This window comes from Bubalus bubalis, chromosome 14, assembly GCF_019923935.1.
Source record: "Bubalus bubalis isolate 160015118507 breed Murrah chromosome 14, NDDB_SH_1, whole genome shotgun sequence".
Taxonomy (NCBI): domain Eukaryota; kingdom Metazoa; phylum Chordata; class Mammalia; order Artiodactyla; family Bovidae; genus Bubalus; species Bubalus bubalis.
The window spans coordinates 42,300,423-42,318,746 of record NC_059170.1 but is presented as its reverse complement, the minus strand read 5'-3'; the positions used below and the strand labels follow the sequence as shown (position 1 = coordinate 42,318,746).

Genomic DNA, 18,324 nt, shown 5'->3' with positions numbered 1-18,324 from the left:
TGAGTCACATCTAAGGCATGGGTTGGGGCCAGAATTTTTATGTGTTGACTTGGACACCATCCTTCCACATCCAGTCAAGCTCTTTTTCTTGTCGGAGTTTAAATGTTCCTCCTTTGCCTCTGATCTGAACTGAAATTCCTGGTTCCTTTCTCTCACTGTGTAGCATTTCCCTTTCCTGCAAATCCTTCAATTTGGCAACAGAATGAACTGCACATTCTTTTTTTTTTTCCTCACTGAAAAACTGTTTACTGAATTTTATAGCAGTGTGGGGTGTCTCTTTTGGATCTTAGAGTCTCAGGATTCAGAGCGGTGGTAATATGGACATGGTGAATTGGAGAATTTGGTCTCCCCAAGTACCTGCTGCTCTACCCTTGATTCTGCAATGGCTGCCAGGCGGCCGCCCCTCCACTGGAGCTGTCCTTCTCCATGGCCAACGCGAGAGCATTGGCAGTGAACCGCAAGCATTCTTCCTTGGTCACGCCTTCCCAGCAGGTAGCATCGACATAGTCATAGATATAGGAGCTCCCAGAGCCTGTGATGGCAAAGGCCTGTCATCATACCCACCATGGGCACCCCCTTCTTGGGGGTCCCAGCCAGCAGTGATGATTCCTGCCATCAGGCCTTCTTGGTATCAGGGACAAATCTCCTTAAGAAGGCTGGCTGCTGTGTGTACCAGTGGAGGCTCATTCAGTTCAATGCTGTGGAAACCAAGCTGATAAGTGACTATGTCAGCTCCTGCCTGGGTATCAGCTGCTGAGCCTGAAGGGCAGCAGAAAATACAGTCGTGAATAGGGATCACCTTGGCAATGTACGACTCAGTGGTTGTCCTGGAGCCTGGTCCTAGAACCACGCCCCCATCAACTTACACAGCCGTGAGTGGTCCCTGTGGAAACTTCCCGGGGTTCTCCCAGTTGGGGGCGATGGCTTCAGGCCCCCAGGCTGGTGCCGGCCCGGCTCCCGGAGCAGCTACTGAGGTGGCTGCCATCTTCTTCCTCCTGAACTGTACATTCTTGAGGTCAGCTTCTCAGGGGATTTTTTTTGCTTTCTTGGACATTGTGCTAGGTACACAGTGGGGTAGTAAGGCCATTCTGGACACTGACTCATCAAAACAGTTATTTTTGGACTTTGTTTAGAACAAGAGAAACTCCAGAAGGTGACCGCAGCGGTGCTGGGTCTGAGCACTCCGGGGAAGGCTCAGATGCTTGTTGCTAACGCAGGCCACCTGGACCTGTAGCATCTTCCACACCAGGGGTGAAAACCCGCCAGATGCACAGACCACACCCTGGCCTGGGAGCAGGGCCATTCACCTTGTTGTCTTTCATACGTGGGAACAGCTTGATTAATATAGGTGATAGGATATACTGAAGAGGTAATTTTCCAGCCTGTGGGGCAGAAGATCTCTGGGGAGAAGCAGAATTACCCCCAAGAGCGTGGCCTGTAGGCTGAGTGACACTATGCTTCCTAACCCAGGTGTATTTCACTGAACTTTCAATGCCACGGGCTGTAAACCCATCAGTGTTTACGTGCACTAGAAAATAAACACTGACATTAGATTATTGGCACAATGGCCAAGATTTCATCAATGGTCAAGAACACGACATTACTATAAATACCGAAGCCTAAAACAGAAAGCATTCTTTGAATTTGCTAAAATAGTATATGGACTATTTTTCGAATTAAAGTAGCCATCTCCTTAAGCCAGATTTAGTAACATTCAAGTTTACTTTAAAATGTGAACTGAACTCACAGTACCATTTTCCAATGGCTGTAAGAAACACAGCTATTAAGGGCGATTTTGATCTTAAAAGAGACCTTCCTTCTCAATAATGTGGAAACTCCCTGGGGGTTCCTGTGAAAAATCATTATTTCTCAGGGAGCAGATGAAGATTGAGCAGTGGGTCCCAGAGGAGCTGCTGATTAGAGACAATCAGTAAGGGAACAGGTCTATCCCAAAGTGTGGCTACCACACTCTGATCGTGTTACACTCTAAAGTGAATATACTGTAGTTTCTGCCAAAATCACAGAAGGCCATAAAATAGACAAAGAAACATTACCCCTGGGGAGTGAAGAAGGCAGGGTGTTTGCTGTCAAAGTATTTCCTTAAAGTAGTGGCTCCCTCAGATTCTTCCAAAACACATCCTCCTATCCATAATCACATTTAAATCTCACGAGTCTGACCAGAAAATCCACCTGGGAGACTTCTGCCTTGGGACTATTCGTGTGGCAATGGACATTCAGAGAGGATGTTGCATGTGGTCTGGACATGAAGCCTACCCAGAAGTCTTGGAGTCACACAGGTACTTTCGAGAAGCTGTGTGAAATTCTGAATGACCATGACTTGTGTTTTTACAACTTGGTTTCTGAGGCCTGAATCTCAAATACTGAAAAACTGATTGACATTGGAAGATCAAAGCATTTAGTAGTTGCAAGAAGACATGTCAACAATGATGCCATCATTTGATCATAAGTAGCCTTGGTGGATTTGATGGGATTCTGTGGCTGTCCTGGCATCAGAGACTTAGAGATGCTGAAGATGCTGCCTCCTGAGTCTGCCTTCTGGTTCCTCAAAGGCAGCAGTGGCCCCTCATCTGCCTGTGTCACCTCTACACTCAGGCCACTGCCCTCAGAGGGGCCCCCTTCTCCCTTAGCTGGACACCCTCTCAGGGTGTGAACCCAGGAGGCATCATCACCTTCAGAATACCTTCCTCACTCCTTCTGAAGATTAGAGTCTCAGAACCCAGAGGTCAGCTGTGCAGTTCATGTGACCAGATTTGTCTCCTGGTGTCTGGGCTGGAAAGGACAGGAGGCAAGGCTTGGAGAGGACTCCCCTTCTGTTAACAACTCAGTGATCTGGATGCCAAAGGAGCAAATCATTCTATCTCTGCATTTCTTATCAGTTCTAACTGGCTGTTTCCACGGACTGTTTCTCTAAAGCTTTTAATGGACCCCATTAGATTCACATCTAAGACCCCAGGATAATTAGAAATACACTCAAGCTTCTTGATATCCAGTGCGATTCAACTTTTCCTATTTGCCAGAAAGATGATTTTACCCAAGTTAGGAGAAAATTGCCAGAAAGACAAGTGATAAAACAATGAATGATTTCTTTGAACTGAAGTTCTTGAAGGCAAAGCATTATTGAAACCAGACACAAGCATACCTTGGAGTCTTTTTGGCTGGAAGTCATCAGGCCCAGCAGAGCTGGTGGCTGTCTGTCCAGGGCCGGCTCTCAGAGGGCTGTTCCTCAGGCTTTAGGGGAAGTGGACCACTTAAAACTAAGGCCAAATGTTATGTCCCTTGCCTGGAATTTGTGGAGTTCCTGCTACAAATACAGACAGGACTAGTTATCTGGTGCTGACAGCTAGCTCCAAATACTCTTAATGGGAGTCAGAAGCAACTCCCCAGACCCTTTAGAGCATAGGGCAAAGGGCCCATGACCTAAGGGATTAAGGGGTGACAAAGACTGAAATCCCAGGAACCATAACCCAAGAATCAACGAGAGCTTGCTCCTAGACGATGCTTAGCATGTGTCCTTTTTTTCTGATCATAGGAGCTGAAATTTAGCTCCTAGTGAGTTGGGAGATTAGGTTTGACATAAATGCACTAACATGTGTAAAACAGCTAGCTAGTGGGAAGCTGCTGTATAGCACAGGGAGCTCAGCTGGATGCTCTATGATGACCTGGAGGGGTGGGATGAGGACAGGGGTGGGAGGGACACCCAAGAGGGGGGGTTATATGTATATATATAGCTGATTCACTTTGTTGTACAGCAGAAACTAACAACATTGTAAAGCAATTATACAGCAATTAAAAAAATACCATTAATTTCTTTGTGTCTTACTAAATCATTTGGGGGCTCCTGGTTTGCACGTTGGTGTTAAAAATGAAAAGGAACCTTATCCTTGCTTTCCACAAGTGTGGCTGGGGTGTCAGGGATGCCGACCCAGCCAGGAACACATTGTGACCTGGATGACTCACACCGGGGCCGCAGGACTTGCTTTGCAGTGTGACGCAGGTGGGTTTGCACTAGGCAGCTCCCCGGAATTATGGCTCGAGGATCCCCTGAGCTGCCTGGGAGGGAGCACAGCCCCCGCGCTCCTCCACTGCCCAGCTTGCTCAAGTAGAGGTGGGCAGGTCCATACAGAGTGGGGCAGGGGTGGGGGTGGGGTGGGGCTTCCCGTCCAGACCCTTTCCACAGCCTGCCTGCTTCCTTCTGCCCGTGGATGGAACACGCCATGTACAACACCCACAGGTACCGGGGTAGCATCTTCATGTCCTGTCTGGCTTCTATCTTTTTCTCATTTTAATGCATAAAATACAGCCTCACCTTTGGTGCTTGTGATTTTGCTTTGTTTGACATAATCTGGCCCAGACATCCTAATTCTTTCCCTGTGGTTGATATTTTCCAGACCGATTCTGAAAAGACTAAGCTCTCCTGTTCTGTCACCTTGCCATTATGGAGGAATCAAATCCTGTGCAAAGGACCTGCAAGGGCAGACAGGCCAGGACACCCAACACACATCTCTCCAGGCTCCTTGGCAGGGATAGCCTTTGTTTTCCATTGAAATGGTCATTAGCCTGTTGGCTGCTCTGACTTTGTACTATTTGGAGGAACCAGCAGGACACATGAGTGAAGCCTGGGACTACAGCGGTCCCCTTTCTGGAGCCAGACCGGGCTGGCTGGCCTTGGCCTTGTCCAGCACTGGCCAGCACTGCTTGCAGCCAGGCCAGGCTCAGAGGGGGCCCAGAGGCCTCTGGTCCCCAGGTCATCACCTCATCAGCTCCCTGGGGTCTCGAACAAACACTGCCTTCCTAGCCAAGGAAATAATGCGTTCCTTGTGATGCAAAGCCCCCTGGGGGGCTCACAAGGAGCTTCCTGGCCCCACTTTGAGCGCAGCTGTCAGAGGTTCCTTGGCAAAGCAGCTGGACGGTGGGACCAGCTGGGCTCAGGTGGGCAAACAGTGGTTCAGAAGGGAGAGCCGGTGTGGGGGGGGGGGGCGGGTGCTGGATGTGTATTCCCACCCCCCTCCCAGGGAGGTGCAGGCTCCTTGTGGCTTAGTGATGTAGATTTCTCCTCCGTTTTCCGGTGTCAAAGCTAGAAACCTGGTCGGAGGCTTCTCAGGGCGTCACACCTGGGACCGCTCCTTCCAGAAGGAGGGATTGCACTGACGTTTCAGGGATGCTGGTTGAATCCTGACTCTGAGTCTTTTCTTTTTGCGGGGAGGGATCTGGGGCTTTTGCACCCACATCTCCCCCAGGGACCGCTCCCCCTGACATTCAAGGGCACCTATGATTTTCTTAGTAACCAATGCCTGCTTGAAGATTTCGGCCTCTGTCCCTCCTCCCCTTCACTACAGGCACTTGTTACAAACAAAACAAAACCTCTTGGGGACTTCCCTGGTGGTCCAGTTAAATACTGGCATCCACCTTTCAGTGCAGAGGATGTGGGTTCCAGCCCTGGATGGGGAACTCAGATCCCACATGCCTAGGGGCGACTAAGCCCATGGCCCACAATGAAGACCCAATGCAGCCAGAAAAAAAAAAAACACAACACAACAGTAAACCTCTTGGACATCATAAGACTGTGATTGGCAAGATCCTGATCCCTATTTTCTGAGAGCAACAGGTTCACCCAAACATCACTGCTTCAGTCTGGCCCCACACAAGGTCCCTCCCTTCTCCTTGGGAGCGGGACCAGGCCCGGCATGCCTGCTGGCCCTGATGTCCAGCTGGATGCTGGACACAGTGCACTTTTTTAAAAAATATTTTTTTATTTATTTATATTAATTGGAGGATGATTACAATATTGTGATGGTTTTTGCCATACATCAGTATGAATCGGCCATTGGTATACATGTGTTCCGTCCATCCTCAACCTCCCTCCTACCTCCCTCCCGACCTATCCCTCCAGGTTGTCACAGAGCATAGATTTGAATTCTACCCCTGACACAAGGTTTTAAGACTCCCACCTGCATCTTCCTTGTTGACACTGATGCCCCCAACTCCTGATTTCTGCTCCCAAAGAGCCACATCTGAGGCATTCTTCAAAGCCCTATTTGTCTTCCTTTCCCCTTGCAGACTTGTGTAATAACTGGAGCCTCTGATTTTTTTCTTTTCATCTTCCCACACCTTTCCACTGTTTAACATGTTCCATAAATTAGCATCTGAACATCTGTTTTATTTCTCAATCCTTTGTACCAAACAAGTTTGCAGTCTTGTATCCTAGTGCTGGGCATTGCTGCTGCTAAGTCACTTCAGTCGTGTCTGACTCTGTGTGACCCCATAGATGGCAGCCCACCAGGCTCCTCGTCCCTGGGATTCTCCAGGCAAGAACACTGGAGTGGGTTGCCATTTCCTTCTCCAATGCATGAAAGTGAAAAGTGAAAGTGAAGTTGCTCAGTCGTGTCCAACTCTTAGCGACCCCATGGACTGTAGCCCACCAGGCTCCTCCATCCATGGGATTTTCCAGGCAAGAGTACTGGAGTGGAGTGCCATTGCTGAGCATTAGAAAAATGTATAAACATGCGTGTGTGTAAGGCACAGCACAACACACAAGCAACTAGAAGCTGGATTGTTCACCATATGGTAAGTCTATTCAATTTGTATATGAGCTCACAGTGGGGAGAAATCATGGTTTTTCTCTTGTGACCATTATCTCTTAATATCATTTCAAAAATGTATATATTATAAACTAATAGTTTTTAAATTGAAGTATAGTTGTTTAACAGTATTGTATTAATTTTAGTTATACAGCAAAGTGATTTGGCTATGTATGTATATAGATAGATAGATATGTATTTCTACTTATTTATTCAGATTATTTTCCATTATAGTTTATTACAAGATACTGACTTTAGTTCCTTGTGTTATCCTAGTTTATGTGTAGTAGTTTGCATCTACTGATCCCATACTTCCAATTTATCCCCCTTCCCTCTCCCTCTGGTAAACATAAGTTTGCTTTTTTATGTCAATGAGGCTGTTTCTTTTTTGTTTATAGCTTCATTTGTATTACTTCTTTAGGCTCCACATATAAGTGACATATAATATTTGTTCTTCTCTATCTGATTGCTGGGAGAAATATCAACCACCTCAGATATGCAGATGATATCACTCTAAAGGCAGAAAGCAAAGAGGAACTAAAGAGCCTCTTGATGAAGGTGAAAGAGAATGCAAGAGCTGGCTTAAAACTCAGCATTCAAAAAATGAAGATCATGGCATCTGGTCTTGTCACTTCATGGCAAATAGATGGGAAAACAATGGAAATAGTGGCAGTTTTTTTTTTTCTTTGGGCTCCCAAATCACTGAGGACAGTGACTGCAGCCATGAAATTCAAAGATGCTTGCTCCTTGGGAGAAAAGGTGTGTCAAAGCTAGACAGCGTATTAAAAGCAGAGCTGTGCAGCTGCACCCTGAATCTGGCAGGAAAGGGCGTGGGGTAGTCCTCCTGCCCCAGTGGACCCAAGAGGCAGAAGGGGCAGTGAGGAGCCGCTTGGCGTCTCTCCCCATCCAGCCAGGGTGGGCCTTGCACCGGGCAGGCAGAAACTGAAGCCAGAGAATCTCTCATTGGACACCCAGGAAGTTCAGAAGGCAGGGCAGACAGGGGGCTGAGTGACACCAGCATGTCATATGGAGGGAGGCCAGACCCCAGCCCCTCTCTCAACCCCTCATCACCCAGAGCGCAGGTGCCTCCTGTGAGTCCTGCTCCCCACCCACTGTTGACAAGAGTTTGAAAAATTCTTCTCTTTGAGACAAGTTCTCCCATCTTGCTGGGGTGGGGTTCACCAGGGAAAAATCAAGGTCATTGTTTAAAAAGTACCAACTCATAGTGCTTTCCTGCCTCAGTACTCTGACCATCAGGGTATCCCATCCTGCCAACGATTCACTAAGTACTGCTAAAATGATTCCTGAACCATAACCATAGTCCTAATACCATAATACCATATGTAAAAATAATCAACAGTAAGTGTTCAATGTCATTAAATATGCAATTAATGTTCAAATTTCCAGTTGCCTCAAAAATGTCACTGTTTTGTGGTTTCTTTGAATTAGGGATCAAATCATTTCTATATGTGGCCATGGGTTAATAGATTTTCAAACTCTCCTTTAATCTATTGGGCCCCCCTCTCTCTCCTCCCCCAACCCCCTTTGCAATGCTTGTACATGTGGTCTTTCCTGCAGGAAGGCTACCTTCATAAACTCTTGCGCAGGGGACATACATGCTCACACCTTCTGCCCCAAGTTCAGTCCGTGCCTTTTAGGGCACTTCCCCTTGGAAGGTGACTTAGAAGAGGGAAAATCCCATCCAATAAAGTCCCAAGAGCTTGTCCACCCCCATGGTGATTAAACCAGCAGGACAGAGTGGATGAGGCCTGGTGCCTGGATATAAGAAGGTGACCACATTCTCAGAGGTGGTCATGCCCAGAGGCTGTGGGCCAGGATGCGTCTTAGAGAACAAGTTTGCATTTTATTTGCTTATTTTTGACAATGTTACATGAGAAGTGAAAAGACAGAACAAAATCAAGGAATATCATTTTACACCTTAAGTAATGAAAGCTTCTCTCCTTGCTGACTCTGCGGCTGGCACCTCCCCCACCCCCGTTGTCTATTTGTGAATCGTGGGTAAGAATTCATTAGGAAGCCTGGACGTGCTGCTTGGTGAGTGCTCAGTGACTGCTTGGTCAGCCTTTCCTGAAGGATTTTACGCCAGGTTTAAGCCAAGATGAAATAAGTGCCAGGCCAGGGACTTCGATAAGCCCTTGAAATTAGTGATCTTCTTACAGATTTGGGCACAGGATGAATCTGGGCTTCCCTGGTAGCTCAGATGGTAAAGAATCCGCCTGCAATGCAGGAGACCTGGGCTCCATCCCTAGGTTCAATCCCTGGAAGAGGAAGATCCCCTGGAGGAGGACATGGCAACCCACTCCAGTATTCTTGCCTGGAGAATCCCATGGACAGAGGAGGCTGGTGGGCTACAGTCCATGGGGTCCCAAACAGTCAGACTCGACTGAACAACTAAGCACCTATGCAAGGATAAATCCGAGAGGCAGGAACCTCCTGGGTACAGGAGGATGAAGAGTTAGGGCAAATAATACAATTGACCACAGTGGTGAGCTGTTTATAGCAGCAAGAAAAGCATAGGATTGGAGGTGGGGACAAATGCTTTTAAGCACATATCAGCCCCTGGAATTACTGGATTATGAATGTTATTTAATCCTCCCTGCTGTCCTACACTACAGGAGAGGAATTCCTCTTTCCTGGTTCTGTAGTGCAGAAATGGGATGCCTCATGCTTCCTGAAAAGTCACAGTCATTAAATGACAGAGTCTGGATCTGAGTCCAAGATTTGGAACCTGGGTTTGATTCCAAAGCCCAATCTATGTCAATATGATACCTCTCCTTCAAAAACCTCTTGGCTATATCAACTCCTCCACAAGCCACTTCTTCATCCAGCCTCAATCATAACGTGTCTGAACTCTAGATGCAGTGGCATCAGGCACAGAGACTTCATTCCAAATTGTGCCGTGGTCTACTACTTTTGATGGAGCTCAGTGTAACAGAATTTCACAGCAGGCAAATTGGGAATAAACTAACTACACAAACGTGGTACTGAAGGTCCGAGAGGGATTCGATGGTTTTTCACATCTGGTGTTATTTGTCAGATGAAGTCCTTCTTGGGAGGTTAGAACGTATCAACTCTTTTCATTGTCCCAGCGTTGAAGGTAAGGACATGGAATTGCCACGCAGGAAAGTACTTTTCCAAGATCACTGAGCTTCTGATTAGAAGCACCATAACAGAACTGACGATCAGCAGAGGGTGGCTCTCCTGGACTCCTGCCCCCTGGAATGCAAAATACTCTCTCACAAGCACGAGTATTTCTGCCTTTTGTTTAAATGAGGTCTAACTCTTGAGGGATAACTAGCACCGCCAAAGTGTACCGGGCCCACCTGGTGATCCCGGACATTTTATCTGGACAAGTTGCATACTTCTTGAACTTACGCTCTTGAGAAATTCTTTGAGAAATGTCAAGGTGGCTGGAGCCAGAGCAAACAAGGATGACATTCTTCTCGTTCTTTTCCTGGGAGGTCATTTTCTCTTTACCGTCCAGCTCTGTGTGCCACCGTCTTCCATAACAGACCATCAGGCTGCTCCGAGGTCCGCCCTTGAGGGAAACAGGAAAGTTGGTGAGGTTTTTAAATCAGTTTACCCCAGAATCCCCTTCACTTTTTCTCACTGTGGCTCCAGCTGATAGGAACCCTTAAAGCTGGAAAGTGAGACAAGCACTCTGGCAACTTATGGGCTACACCTTCTAACTTGTTAAGAACGTGGATTACAAATGATGACATCATCCATTGGCCAGTGGGGAAGGGGTCACAGCGTGGGGTCATCTGGCTCAGTTTTGTCTCTCTCTACTCCCCATGTATTGCCAGATTTGCAGTTTGTTTGCTAGATAAGAAGTCACTTGAGGGAGGGTTTCAATTTGGAGTCAGGTTTGGGCAAAATGTTTCCAGTAAGAGTGGCTATGTGTCACATGGATAATGCTGATGACCTGAACTGTTTTGTATTGAGCTGAATCCTATATGCTTGCCACTACTTGACTGCTTTTGGTCTACAGAAACAATTATTCCCCGTGGTTTAAATTTAAAAGTTATTGGCTTTCATGATCCAAAGAAGAAAAAAAAAAACTAAAGGGGTGTAATCATCGGTGAATTCTGATAAAATATGCCATTGGGAACAGTCTCTAAATCCGACTTCTCTATGGAATGCTATTTTATTCTCACACGGTAAAATCACAACCAAATCAGAGCTGTTTTTTCAGAAAACTACTTGCTCTCTAAATGTTATAAAATCACATTTAAGAAAGAAAGTGACACGAGAGAAGGTTGAGAGAAAATCGGAATGTGAATGTGTCACCATTTGTCCAACTCTGAACACAAAGTAAAATTTTAGAACTGGCAACATCGTATCTTAGGGAAAAGGATTATTGCAGCATGGGAAAGTTACCTTCCCAAGAATATATCCCACAAACTGAAGTTTGTCGTGTGTCTCTGGGGTCTTCAAATCCAAATGAGAATGTAAAAAATCTCCATCTCTGTTTGACTGGTAACCTGGAGGACACTGTTGCTGTTGCCCCAAGACTGCTAAGCCTGGCTGTCGTTCACGTCTCTGTCCCTAAGTGTGGCCAGGAGCCAGGCCGTGTGGACAACAGTCTACATCGAGTCACTGAGAGAGAGAGACGGCTAGCTCTCCAGTCACACCCCACCAATCCCTAAAGAGCTGCTAACAGCAGACACATATTCTTTTTTGAACCAGGAGTTTTCTCAGGCTATGACTTCACCTGTGTCTGTCTGCAGCACTCCTGAGTGATAGCTAACATGCAGAATATGAAGGAAAACTTTGGCATTATGTGGTATTTTTTGTTTTAGAGTCCTGTATCCTCTGGTTGGCTAATAAAATTTTTGGATTAAAGTAATAGTTTAATGAGTTCACTACTAAAGGAAAAAATATATTTTTAGTTTAACTGAATACAAATTTTTAAAATAGAGTAATTTTTAAAAAAATCTAAACAAAATGTTAAAAATAATAATGACACTGTCACAAAAGCCAGTCCATCATTTCTAACAGCAAATGAGACGGGAAGGCAAGCAAGTACATCTTTCTACTACTAAATTCAACATGGACAATTTGGGTTCGCCGAAAATACTGTCTATCAAGGAACATTCATGTTGATCATCTGACTTTCTTGGCTTTAAGTCTTGTTTATAATGGATGCATACATTTGGCTCTCGTCTGTTGTTCAGAAGCTAGGCTTCATGTTTTATTTCTGTACAAGTGTATGTGATATAACCATAGTTGCATGACGCTTTTTCTTTCCGGAGGGTGGCTGCTTTTCTCAGGCCTGGGGAGCGCTGTTGTAGAGTGACCGCCCAGAGCTCACATGGTTCCCCACTGCCGAGTCCCCGCACTGAGGCAGTGCTGGGTCAGAGACAATCAGAATGACGTGTCCTAGGAGAGGACAGGGCGGAGTCCCTCCCCGGCAGAATGGACACAGGGAGGACCCACGGGGCAGAGCCAGCAGACCTCCTGGTCTCAAGGTCAAGTGGGTCGCACAGGTGCACCAGCCACCCAGCAGCCCTGCCCACACTTGGGTTCCGGGGATGGAAGAAGTGTGTTTCTGGGTTTCCAGCACCTGGAGCTGGGCAGAGATGCATTGTCCCCTGGATGGGACACCTGCCATCTGTCTGGGATGGACCCGAAGGACAGAGGCCAGCAACGTTTGGCATGCCTCTGTCCTCATTTCCCCAAGGGCCCCTTGTCCGCAGCCCCGTCCTGGCTTTCTCTGCTTAGAAATCCTTGTCAGGAAACCCAGCGCTCTTTGTATGTGGCCGCGCTGGGAGTCCACATTTAGATGCAGACAGGACTGGGGGTGCAGCCTTTGTTCAGGGAAATACAGATGGAGATTTTTATGGTGGGTCAGACCGAAACCTCAGGTACAGGTTCTGGTGAGAGGCAGGCATTAGATCAGGGTGGCAACCGGCGCCCAAAGGCCCAATCCAGCTCACCACTGCTTGCACAAGAGTTTCACTGGTGCCCAGCCACGTCCGCTTGTCTTCACTTGATCAGCAGCCACTTTGTGCTGCCGTGACCGAGGTGAGGAGTTGTGACAGAGACCGACGGGCTGGGAAGCCTCAGCCACTTACTCTCTGGTCCTCTCCAGAGAAGGTTCACGGCCCCTGCGTTACAGGAAGGAAAGGAAAACAGCCCCTTTCCAGGAAACCCTGGGAGCACCACCATCAGCAGCCCCCCTGGTTCCACACCTGCTCTTCGCTCCCCACCCCCGGCCCTGGTGCCTGTGAGCAGTCAAAGCGCGGTGCGCTCTCCTTGCTAAAACACCCCAGCCTCCACGAGCCAAGCAGCCGTCCTTTTGCAAGAGTGAGAGATGCCAAGAGACCCCTTTTCCACGCGGTTATGCGGGGGCCAGCTCTGCGGGCTGCGGCCTGAATGCCTCCCACCTGGTTATTGGTGAGGGAACCTGGCTATTGGTCGCTCCCTGGCCTCTGCGTCCTGCTGTCCCATGCAGGTGGAGCATAAGAGAAATGCAGCTCTCGGGGCTTTAATGAAGATGAAAATGAGGGGGAAAGCACTGAGGACCCAGCCTGGCACCCGCTAATTGACCTGTAAATCCCTGAGTCGGAGGGGACTTGGGAGAGTCTGCTACCCATCCCAGGAGGAGGGTTGCCCTCCCGACATCACACCCTCTGTGTCAGAGCAAAGTTCGGGTCTCGGATCCGCTGCTGTTTTTTGTGCTTGCTGTACACTGGGCTTTGGGTTCAGGCTCTACACTCAGGGCTCACAGGTGCCCTGTGAGAGCAGAACCTTGCTCATCCCATTTTGCAGATGAGGAAACAGAGGTGAGGCGGCCTCAGGTTCTGGAGGTCAGGGTGACTCTCCCATCCACACCCTCCCCTGGGCCCCACTCCTGGGTCACGGGGGAGGGTGGAGTAATTTGGGGTCCCCAGTAGAGGAAATCTGGGGGGAGGGGCGGTGTGAACACTGCCTTCAGCCTCACTGGAATGCTGGAAAGGGCTTTCCTGGTGGGCCCTGGCCTTCTGGGTCCAGCATCACGAGGGGTCCATCTAGTGGTCAAAGAGGGGAATCCCAACCATTAAGTAGGGAGAGCCACTGAACCAGAGCCTCCCAGTTCGCACAGCTCCACTTGGTCTCGCTGACCCCCATCCCAACACGTCAAGGGACCGGCACGTTGGTTAGATGCTGGCCTGAGGTTCCCTCAAAGTGGACATGGCCACGAATGTTCTATGGAAGGGAGACATTTGCAGCGGCCAACTCTCCCCCCTGGGACAGTCTCTTTCCCCTGCTGCAGAGCCCCTGCACCTCAGCTTGGCCAGAGGCAACCCCAAGGGGACATTGGAGCACGTCGAGGGAGGTCTCTGGCTGTCACAATTGGGAGGTGCTGCTGCCATCCAGTAGGAGAGGCCAAGAATGCAGCTAACACCTTACAGGGCACAGGATGGCCCCAGGACAAAGAACATCCCACATCACATGCCGGTACGGTTGCCCTCTACTGAACGAGAAGACTGACCATGCCCTCCTTCTAATGGGACAGCTTGTGGCAGAAGGGAGGATGGATGGAGGCTCAGATCCTCTGCACATGCTGTTTCTCCCACCTGGACCACTTGGGTCAGGGGAGCCTTGGACTTCTCTCTTCCCAGGACGGGGAAGCAAGGGTATCGGTCCCTCATGGGTGGGGGGCTGTCCCCCCTCTGCCTGGTGCACTGACAGGGAGCGACAGATGTGGACATGGCCTCAACTTGTCCTCACGTGTCTCCGCAAGATGAAGGTCATCCAAGCTGTGTTCTGTCTTCCTGGGTCCTTGGACACTGCTGGCTCACTTCTCTTGACCGAAGCTCCAAAGACCAGAACGAGTGACTGGCTCAGCCTGGCCTGGAGAATTTAGAAGCTGCGACCAGACCACGGAGACAATTCCAGCTCCTCGTTCTCTGGGCCACGTGGTCAGGGCTATGGAAATCTGGAGGTTCTACAGCTGACCACCATGAGAATTGTTATATCACTTCCCCAGCTACACTGGGCGCAGTTTGCTTAGTAAGGAAAGCAATCTTTTTGTTGAATTTCACGTTTTCTACCAAGTAATGAATTAACCTTTTTGAAATCACAAAGGGGATCACAGTAGGAAAATGAAGCCATAGCCTGTCCGAGAGATAGAGAGAGATGCCTGGATCACAGACCGGAAAACAGAATATGAAAACATTCAGTACTGACTGATTCCACATTCGAGGTGATCACTAGTTAGCAATGAGCCGTGCCAGACTGCCATCTCACTGTGGACAGATTCTGTCATCCTGAAGTTAGCTCTGGCTTAATGAACAGGATTCTAGAAGACCTAGGCTTACCCTTACCCAGTTGCCATCAGGACTTCTTCCAGTTTTCAGCCACAGGGGCTAATGTGAACACTATGTACTCATGAGTGGCAGAGAAACTGTGGAAGGGCTCACAGTTCCCCACCTTCAGGATGCAAGACATTTCTGATTAATCAGGCAGACAGGTGAAGAAGAGGGCAGGCTGGCTGGGGATGCAGAAATTGATGCTGATTTCAGATGCGAGGACTAATGTCCTCAACATCATTTGCTCAGATTTTTTTTCTCGTTTTTGAGAAAAGTCAGCAATCTAAAAAGCACTTATTAAGCACCCAATGTAGCTGAGTTACCAGGAAGCACTTATTAAGCACCAGGGTGGTTGAGTGTACCGAATGGAGCAGGAATGACATGGATCCAGGGTGAATGCTCTCCCTCCCCACTCACCTTCCTTGTCCTAAAGGGAGATCTGACTAGTGGGAGGCACTGGCAGAAGAGCCGCTTGGGAGGGAGGAGAGGGACCCAGGCATCTCCAGCTGGGCCATCTCCTGCAAGACTGAGGTTCCTGCCAGAGGTGGTCCTCCCTGAGCTCCTTGATGTGCTTGGCTCGAGGACTCTTATAACCCTGAGTCCCCTGACCCTCCAGTGATAGGGGACTGGGTGAGGGGGGTCAGCTTCCTGGCATTGCTAACACCTGAGTTCATCATTGTTTCTTGGTTGGGCTCTCAGCTCCCCATCCCTATATAACAAATCTCCCCTGTTAACCCCCTGTTAACTTCTGTATGTGTAAGTGCCCAGCATGTCTTCTGCTTTCGGGGGCTCCTGCCTACTCTAACCAAATGCATTTCACATCCCTTCTGCTTCCTCTCTCAGGGCTTCAGACTCCCCAGCATCCTTTTTGTTCCTAGATGCCTGCTTCTTTCTCACCCCAGGCCTTTGCACCTGCCTTCCCCCTGCAACACATGCTCTGGCCCCACTTCTCCTGCTGGCTGACACCACATCCCCTTAAATTGCAGCTGAGATGTTATCTTGGCAGAGACCTTGGCCAACTACCTTTCTAAAGCAGCTCCCATCACAACAAATGCAACTTTCTCTCTCACTATTTATTTCTTTCAAATTGTGTGTCATGATCCATGGTGATTTTGTTTATGTGTCTGAATAGTTACTTATTAATAATTATTTATCAGCCACCATCTCTACTGAAGTCTAAGCTCTGTGCTCCCAACAGAAGCCCTGTGCCTGGAAAATGGAATAAAGATGGTCAAATCAATGAATGAATGAGTGTTTTAAAAACTTTGAACCCATGACAATGTCAAAATGAAAGAAGTTTCAAATTTGGTGCATTTCTATATTGCTTTTGGAGATAAGTCTGGGGAAGGGGCGCAGGTGTTAAGAGTCTGTGAATTCTTCTGTGGGGCATGGAAATTGTCCTTGCTGGCATTTTTGCTCCTGAACTGGGTCAGGCCTGTGTTTAGACCGGGGTCGGGTTGGGGAGGTGGTGTCTCCCTGCCCTTTAGCACATGGTGTGCTCGAGACCAGAGTCACTGTCTGGAGCCCTCCTCCTGATGCTTCACGGGTTAGGAGCAGCTCAATGCAAACCAGAGACATTGCCACTTGGCGGGTAAATCAAACCTGTAACAGGGGTCGCTGGTGCCCTGGTTGTGTTCCTAAGCCTGCATGATCTCACCTTCAATGTGGCAGGACAGTCCCCGCCAATATGCCTCCCTTCCTGTCTGGGTGGCTCCCTCACCACAGCCAGAGGCATCATTGCAGGCCAGCCTGCCCTGGTGGAGGAATGTGTGTAAGACCCTTGGTCAAGAGACTTGGGTGGACATATGAGGTGGGGTGCAGGGAGGCGTTGAGACAAAGTGCCCAGGCTCCAGCTTTCCTGAGGACGACTCCCAGGCGTGACCCACAGTGTTTCCATCTTCCTTAGGATCAGCCCCACGTGTCCACAGGGCTTACGTGTTCACTAACATCCCGCTATCCATCTCCTTCCCCACTCTGTCTCACTTCCGGGTTCCCTGGAATGGGCACTTCCCCTCACAACTGCGACCCCAACACCACCACTGGAACCCTGATAACTCCACTGTGACACCTCCACCTGACACTGACCAGGCAGGTGGTCGTGTCTCAGGTCAAAGGTCAGCCTGCCATGCCTCCTCATTTGTCGCGAGCCCCCAGGTACCTGGAAGTCGGTAGAAGGTAAATCCCACTGAACTCCAGATCCAAGGAAGGAGCTGAACCAGCTGCAATGAGGCAGCACAGGCAGCAGAGGGCAGCAGAGGATGCTGTTTCGTGGCTGAGTCTTGTGCTGGCTCAAGCTCCCCACGGACCCTACAGGAAGGCAGGCCTTGCTCCCCGAAGCCAGTCCTGCCCAGGTGCCAGCCCCACCCCTCAGACATGTTTATGGGACACAGAATTAAAGTCTCTGGCCTCAGGCGGGTAATGGAGAAGCTGTCTGTGGGAACAGCCTCTAACTGAAGAAGAGAGAAGTTAAAGGTGTTCGCTCTCCCAGCGGCCTGTCCAGGAGCGAGGCAGCTGTCTGCTGACTCCAGATGGGTTATCATGGTGGACAGGCTTCCCTGACCCTCCAGTAACTGGCAACAGGGCCTTGAGGCCTCAGGAAGATGCTTATTTTATAAAGATGAGGACAGTCACCTAAAAGTTTGGGTCCTCAGGCATGTGCCCTTGGGCAGCAGGGTCAGGGTGGGATCAGGCTGACCCTCCTTGTCCCACATCCCTTTAGGATGCTGATGACAGGACTGTGGGAATACTGATGTGGAGAGGAGGAAGGTGTAAGCTCTTGGAAAGAGGAGGGTGCCTGGCAACTCAAGGTGAAGTGGGTCACATTTTGAAAAGCCTTCATTGTGTCTGAAGTGTCCAGTGTGGTGATCTGACATATGCATGCATTGTGAAAGGATGATTACAATCAAGTTAATTAATGTATTCTTCACATCAGTTACCTTTTTATTTTTTTTGAAGTAGGAGCACAAAATATTTACTCTCTGAGCAAATTTCTACTCACTTAGCAACGTTCCAGCATGCAATGCATGCATGCACGCTCAGCTGCTTCAGTCGTGTCCAGCTCTTTGCAACCCTATGGACTGTAGCCTGCCAGGCTCCTCTGTCCATGGGATTTCTTAGGCAAGAATACTGGAGTGGGTTGCCATGCCCTCCCCCAGGGGAGACATCCTGTTAACTACGCCCTCTCTGCTGTACAGTTTACACCTAGATCTTATTCATCTTAAAACTGAACGTTTGTACCCTTTAACCAACATCCCTCCAATTCGCCCACTCCCTTGTCCATGGCAAACAGCACTCTGCTCTCTATTTCTATGAGATGGGCTTTAGTGAAAGTGTTAGTCACTCAGTTGTGTCCAACTCTTTGCAATCCTGTGGCCTGCAATCCGCCAGGCTTCTCTGCCCATGGGATT

General features: G+C 48.8%; 1 pseudogene; it reads right to left on the bottom strand.

Moving 5' to 3' along the window:
* Positions 1–301: 301 nt before the first annotated feature.
* LOC102408446 lies at positions 302–985 on the bottom strand (annotated as a pseudogene).
* Positions 986–18,324: the final 17,339 nt, after the last annotated feature.